Here is a 7,648-nt window from a genome sequence, read left to right as displayed (position 1 = left end):
CTATTTCTTTCAGCAAACTGTCAACGGAAATGTTCCATAGTAGAGGCGGGAGTGGAGTTCTCTTTGCCGCGTACTTTTTGACGGTGATTGTTGACAAACGCTATCAGCGTGTTGCAAAGTCCAAGTTCCTGGAGCGGTGAAATTACTACGTCCGGACTGATATTATTAAAGGCACCTTCAATGTCCCAGAAGACAGATAGAGCATATTCTTTGTAGTGCAAAGATTTTTTAATGTCACAGTTAAGGTTGTGTAGAGATTCATCTACACCCTTTCCTTTGTTGTATGCATGTTGGGAAGTGGAGAGCTATGGACCAACTACTTCCGTAATTTGGGTATCAAATACGTGCTCTAGTGACTTCCGTAGGAGGACGATAGGCTAATTAGTCTGAACTTATTGGATTTGATGTGCGAAGATTTACCCGCTTTGGAAATAAATACAACTTTTACCTGCGTCCATCTCTGTGGTGTATAGCCTTTAGTTTGGGAATAATTATATCCATTGTTTCCTGAAGGTCGATGGGTAGGATAGCATCGAGACCGGGTGATTTGAAGGGAGAGAAGCTGTAAGTAGTGTGCGGACTAAATGTTCAACTAGAAACTTAGCCCTCACAAGCAACTATAACATAAGCCGGAAATACGACATCGCGCTACAGCAAGTCAAGCAACATAACTCATTGCAACCCCCGACAGCGTCTTTTTTGCCATGGCAACACAACATCACACAGAAACATGTGGCTGCACGACTACGCAACATAAAGCAGGCAGCCTATAAAATAGATAGACCACAGCCGCCCAAGACTCAGTCAGCACGGAGCTGTGGTCGCGGGTGAACAGCTACAGTTGAAGGGAGCGATTGCGTGTGAGTGGCCCCCAAACACCACAAGACACATCACCTCTCAGAGGTAGAAAACCATATTTCGTACTGCGAACTAAGGCTGAATGGAAGGATTTCCTAATAGTGGTCCCCAAACACCACAAGATGTGACCACTCAGAGTAGTGAACGCTAAGAACGGTTTCGGTTACCGCTCGCCACTGCCTACCGTGATGCTGCGTACGAACGATATCCGCTCGTTCGCTGTCAACAGAGCCAACAGCGCCACTCACCGCCGTCAGCAGAGTGACACCCACAATAGCGCTGCTTACCGCCGCCAGCCGAGCGCCATCTGTAGCGCCAGCAAGGCCGCTGGTCGCCGACGCGAGCGCTGCTCAACGACGTTAACTGGGCGCCTATCATCAGGGGCGCTACTCACCGGCGTGACTAAAGCGCTACTCTCTGGCGTGATTAGAGCGCCACTCATCGACGCGACTAGAGTGCTACTTTCCGACACTGTGAGAGCGCCACATACCGGCGTCACCAGAGCTCTACCCACCGGCGTTGTTAGAGCGCCACTCACCGGCACGACCAGAGCGCAACTCAAACTGCAATAGCGCTATATACCGACGCGGCCAGAGCACCACTTACCGACGTTAGCCGCGCGCCGGCAGAGCGCTGACAACCAGTACTGAAGCCACGCCACTAAAGTCTAACGGGCTTATAACGGAACAAGAAGCCGTTACGCAGTCAGTGCAAGTGACGCTACCGAATATTTCCAATTGTTATTTGTCATATGTTATTTATGGAAATTAAGGAAATTTAAATAATAAAGTACGGTTTACCAGAGCCCCAAAGCTACAAAATTATTGCAACGAACCGTGGCGAGTATACCCCAGCATTGTAGAAGAAGCACCGGGGCTACCAAATTGCGTTCGTTACGTAATGTTCCCATCAGAAATAGTAAGAAGAGGCATTTCCTCATCTGGGCAGTGATCTGTGAATTGTTTGATCCTCTGGTGTCAGAACAATCAGGAAAGTGCGTCTGGATGAGAAGCTCAAGCGTTTCGGATCTGCCACTCGTCCATTCATCATTCCCCTTGAGCAGGTAGCTAGGCGCTTGGGTTTTTTGAGAGGACCTTGTCCCAGAGTTGCTTTCTATCATTTGACAAAAAGTTACCCACGAGGAGCGTTTTGCAGCTCTGACAGCATATTTAAATGTGTGTTGGCAGTCCGTGTATTCATTTCACCCATTTGTCGCTTTCGCTTGATTAAATTTCATTCTGCACTTCTTCCGTAGGTTCATTTTTTCATGCAACAACCATGACGGTCGTTTCTTTCTCGTCGGTGTTTTGGGACATGCTGCTTTCGTAGCTCGTTGAAAAGCCTTCGTGATCCCTTCTACTCCTGAGTCTAACGTTTGCGTACTCGCGAGATTTCCAGAGGTTTCAGGCAAAGATCTGATTAGATAGCATCTGAACACCTCCCATTTTGTTCATCTGCGGCGCTCGGTTCGAGATGTTTGATTTAAAGCTAGTGTACGTGTGATCGGAGAATGAGTTTTCCCCGGACACATGCCAGTTGCTCGCCAATTCCTCACCTCGTCTATTAGCAAAGGTTAAATCGAGCACCTCCCTTCGTTGGGAAGTTACAAAAGGGTAAGGAAGGGTATCCCCAACATTACATATCCTAAGATTATTGCTTAATAAAAATTCGAGAAGTAAGTCACCTCGATCGTTTGTATTTGAGCTGCCCAAATATCATGATGGGCCTTCGCATCTGTTCCAATGATTAACAGGACGTTCGCTCCAATTACCATCTTCGTGGCTAGTGCTGGTGGGGATGGCCTAACAAGCGCAATGTATCTCGAAGCAAGCTAAATTTTTCTTCCGGAGGTTTCCAGTGCGGCTTCTGTGGTGTCTCTATCGCTGAATTTTGTCAGAGAGTAGATATTAACATTTTTCTTTACTAATAAGCAAGACCTTGGTTTACCTTTATCTCTTGTGTAGATCAGCTGATAATCTTTACTGCTCAAGCCGCAAACACGATCTTTGCTGACCCAAGGTTCTTGAATAAGCACGATCTCCTCTTCTCATTGAGCAACACGGGGAAGTAGGGCGGATGACACCGCACTTGCTTTGCTGTGCTGGAGATTAATCTGTAGAATCCCCACCATTATCTTCGATATGTCTAGCCGGACGCTTTCGTCCTCGGATAATGGAGGAACGCCCTCTCCGTCATCGCTAAGTGTATCGGTCAGCGATCTGGCGTCGTCCGACCCATCGTTGACGGCGATTCACTCAAACAGCTCACCCACCGTGTCGCAGCTGCACGCGACTTCGCAGTCCAAAAGGAATTCGGTCCCCTCCGCGGTGGCCCAACTGTTTCCGCGGAGGTAGCATTCTTCGACATATCCTGTCGATACACGTGGAGCTTCAAGGCTTCAAAGCCGTAGTTGATCCTCCAGTTGAGATTGGAGGAGGATGCAAGCGATTCCTCGTTGAGAACAATCAACGCCACTCTTCGCTTGCCAATGGCTTCTCCGAATTTACAACCTGCCAATCGTGAATTGGAAGCTCCGGATTGCCTAATTGAATGTAGCACAGAACCTCCGACGGATCGTTGTGGTATTCCGGGACCCATGCCCTGGATCTTGGGCGATTTAGAGTTTCCTGCCTCTTCACGATATCTAGTCGTGCACCTGGCTAAGACTCCCAATCTTATTGATTGCGGCCTTATATAGCTGCGCAAATCTCTAATCGGCGCACATAATTAACTTGACACTCCGTAGTCAGCCCGCATCTGAGTATTAGGGTGGAGGTCCTACATTATCACGGATAACCTCGCGATATACCGCCCACAGCTTCCTGGCTACCAGGTCCCAATTTCGCTGTGTGATCCCACCGTAAAGGGCATTGCGATCGATCACACCACGGACAAGCGATTCGGCAAAGGATTTTTTAGGCTCCTTTATGCAGCCATGTGGGTGTTGGAAGGCCTTTTCCCCTAGCCCGCGGACGTTGTGTCCTCCTCCGAGCGCTTCCGCTTTTGAAGGTCAGCTTTAGCTTTTTCCCGGTGTTTCTCCAGGAAAGATTCTGACCAAGCATTAGAGCTGATTTGCTCTTCGGTCAAGTCCTCTTTCTTGACGTACTTCGGCCTATCGGTGATACACAGACCTAATCTTCTGGTGCGATAGTTCCTCTCAGAGGCTTATATCACTTTTGGAAGAGGGTTTTGGCATGCAGCCCAAGAGTTGGCGTTGGGATTCACTGAAATTTGTCATGCGAGCCGAATCCGCAGTCGAACAAGTCGGCGCACAACTGGCTTGTCTTTGGACCTGGCCAGCAGAGCTTCCCGAGGTCAGACTAGGGATTATGGCTTGGATAGGACTTGGGTTTCTGGGACAGGAGGGATTATAGCGTCGGTGCGGTGATCTTGACNACTAGGGATTATGGCTTGGATAGGAATTGGGTTTCTGGGACAGGAGGGATTATAGCGTCGGTGCGGTGATCTTGACATGGTCCAAGGGGAGACCGCTCACCCCGGGCAGACCTTGCGGATACACAAGACGAGTGGCTTTCCAAGCAGTCAGATCAAGCCCTTTCAGTTCATGATCATCTAAATCCCCAGAGCGGAGGTTTAGATTTCCACTTAAGCCCCATCCGCATGGCAAGAAGACCATCATGATGGAGAAATAATTGGTTAAGTAACCTAAGAANAAGATTTCTACTTAAGCCCCATCCGCAAGGCAAGAAGACCATCATGATGGAGAAATAATTGGTTAAGTAACCTAAGAACCAGTGTTGCCGAATTGACGATTTCGTCGTCATTTTGACGTTTTTTTTAGCTCAATGACGTTTTGACGATTTGTCCCCCCTTAATAACGATTTTTTATTTTAGTAATTTGCATGGCGCAAGAAACCGGTGAAGTAATAAAAAGCGTTCTCGCTTTATTTTCTGACATTTAGCTACCTTATAGTCAAATTTTAAAGGCAATTTTTCAAATAAGGCAGTGTCAAAATCTTCTTCGGTCTAATTACTTCACCTAGTATAATTCCGGCATAGTACAAATTTTGTCAAAGGAAAACGTAACCCAAAATCAACCATGCAATTATCTAGTTTTGTTCTACAACCAAATCGTAAATTTTTACTGCTGACACCCATTTTGAAAGATAAAGAAAAATAGGAGAGAAAATGTTTCAATCAATATAATCTACCAGTTAACAAATGCTCCCATTACACATTGAAACAGGATCAAAATCTTTAAGAAAGCTCAACCAAGTGGAATTAAAACTTTTTAGAAGCAGTTGTGTTTTAAATTATAATTATAAATTGTCAACAATTACAAATTAACGTTTTAACCGACTTCAAAAACGGGATGAGGTTAGCAATTCGTCGAGATGTTATTATTTTTTTTATGTTATCGCATAACTTTGGACCACGTTAGCGATTTCCATAATGTTATAAGGAAAGTTGATTATAGTTATTGTAATTTTGTTTGTATTTTTTATTGTTACAATAAAGTACAATATATAAAAATTTTACGTTTTTTTAACCGAAATTACAATTTTTTTTTAGCAAATTTATGATTTGTCTGCGAAAGCTTTCGGCAACTCTGCTAAGAACATTTCAAATTTTATTTATCTAAAATTTTTTCAAAAGCTTCGGTTGTCATGGCAACAGTACCTTTTTATAAAAATCACCAATATTTTTGCCAGTTTCACAGCGACCCAGTAGTACATTTCAAGGTCATTGAGCATCTTGTATTGGTTGCCGTAGAAAACTGAAAGTTGGTATAGATATTACAAATATTAGAAGGAAAAAACTAAGGGGGTGTCCCATTTCCTAGGATGAAATTTTTTTTCCCATACAAAAATTGGACCACTTTAATGAGCATCTTAGTGTGAAAATAAATAAATAAAGCTAAGTGAAAGTTATTGTGTTTTATATTAAATTTAATTAAATTTCACTAGTATACATCTACTCTTGTCGGCCGCTGTGGTGTAGGGGTAAGCAGTGCGCGCTTGTACCCCGCAGCCCCTGGGTTCAAACCCTGGTCAAAGCAACATCGCAATAATATAGAAAAAAGGTTTTTTCTTGACAGCGGTCGTCCCTCGACAGACAATGTCAAACCTCCGAGTGTATTTCTGCCATGAAAAACAGCTTCTCATAAAAATACAATCGCCGTTCGGAGTCGGCGTAAAACTGTAGGTCCCTCCTCTTTGTGTGACAACATCAAGGCGCACGCCACAAATCGGTGGACAAGCTCGGCCAAACCCTAACATATGTGTAAGCGGCAATCTATTATTATTATTATTATTACATCTACTCTTGCCGAGTCATTTGTTGCTTCATTGTTGTTGTATCATTTGTAGTTAACTGAAACCGTTTTTGTTTTTGTACATTTGTTCTACTTTTTTGGTTTACTTCTACTAGTAATTCTTATCACAGCTGGTTTCGTTGCGTTTATTAAGTGTCATAATACAGTGATACTTATACTGTTCGCTACACATATTTTAAAGCTAAATACATCTGCTCTTAAATTGTAATAATTTATTTCCTTTTCCTTTTTATTTACATAAGTGTTATTGCATTTTTCAATATGAAGTTTGATCTTGATAATTGTCAAGTTAAATGCAATACTGAACGCTACTTATTGTGCTAGCTTTGTGATGGTATTTCCCATCTAAAAAGTGTTGGTTTGACAGGAAGAATTCTGGACACTTTTAATGATGGCAAGAGCCTTCGCTGGTCTTGCTTATAAAGCAGTCCAACAGAGGTTGGTATTTTTAAGTTATCTAAGCAAACCAGAAATGGTTTTACAGAAATAGGGAAAAAATTTCCAGTACTGACATGAAAAAAAAACAAAAGAGTATTGAAAATGGCAACCAATATTCGCATTATTATGAATTACATAAAATTTTTGCATGATTATTGTTCAAGGATAAGTAATTAATTGTTCTTGTCAGAAAAACGCTCACGCGTGTTGTTTAATTTCATAATGTGGACTTATTGCTATTTTGCATGCCATTGTTTTATAGAGGTACTGTTTAATATGATTAAGTCACTTAAGTACTTTAGAATTAATGCAACCTTGTTTTCTATTAGCTTGCATTCATTTGCTCCGAGCCTCCACTTTCGAGTCTTAATTATTTGACATTTCCTTTCATTGTACACTTTACTTGTTTTTCTCAAGCTATAAATGGCGAAATTCTATTGTAAAAGTCTTTCTTTTTCAATAAAGGATTATCTTAGTAACATCATTTGTAACATTTTTTGGTGCCTCCTGTGAGGACAACATATGTATATGTTTTGTTATATGTCAATGCAATCAAGCGCATACATGCGCGGGTGTGTGAAGAGAACAGAGAAACCCACGACGTATTTCAACTGGAGCACGAGCTTAAATCGTTGAAAACGNTATTGTAAAAGTCTTTCTTTTTCAATAAAGGATTATCTTAGTAACATCATTTGTAACATTTTTTGGTGCCTCCTGTGAGGACAACATATGTATATGTTTTGTTATATGTCAATGCAATCAAGCGCATACATGCGCGGGTGTGTGAAGAGAACAGAGAAACCCACGACGTATTTCAACTGGAGCACGAGCTTAAATCGTTGAAAACGCCCTTTCAGTGATTCACTATTAATCACGATCATCTTGTAGACCGTGCTACCCAGGATGGGATTGCACCGCATGACGCCTTATGGGAAACAATTGAGGCGTTATATGACGACACTTGCTGTCGCCTCAATCGTCTGATAGCAAACCCAAAATCGGTTCCCGCTGCGGCCTCAACCGACCACGTGCTCAACACTCATAGCGCTCTGTTGG

This window comes from Rhagoletis zephyria, unplaced genomic scaffold (genome assembly GCF_001687245.7).
Source record: "Rhagoletis zephyria isolate East Lansing unplaced genomic scaffold, Rhagoletis_zephyria_1.1 Rzeph_scaffold_05739, whole genome shotgun sequence".
Classification (NCBI taxonomy): Eukaryota; Metazoa; Arthropoda; class Insecta; order Diptera; family Tephritidae; genus Rhagoletis; species Rhagoletis zephyria.
This window is presented reverse-complemented; position numbering follows the sequence as displayed.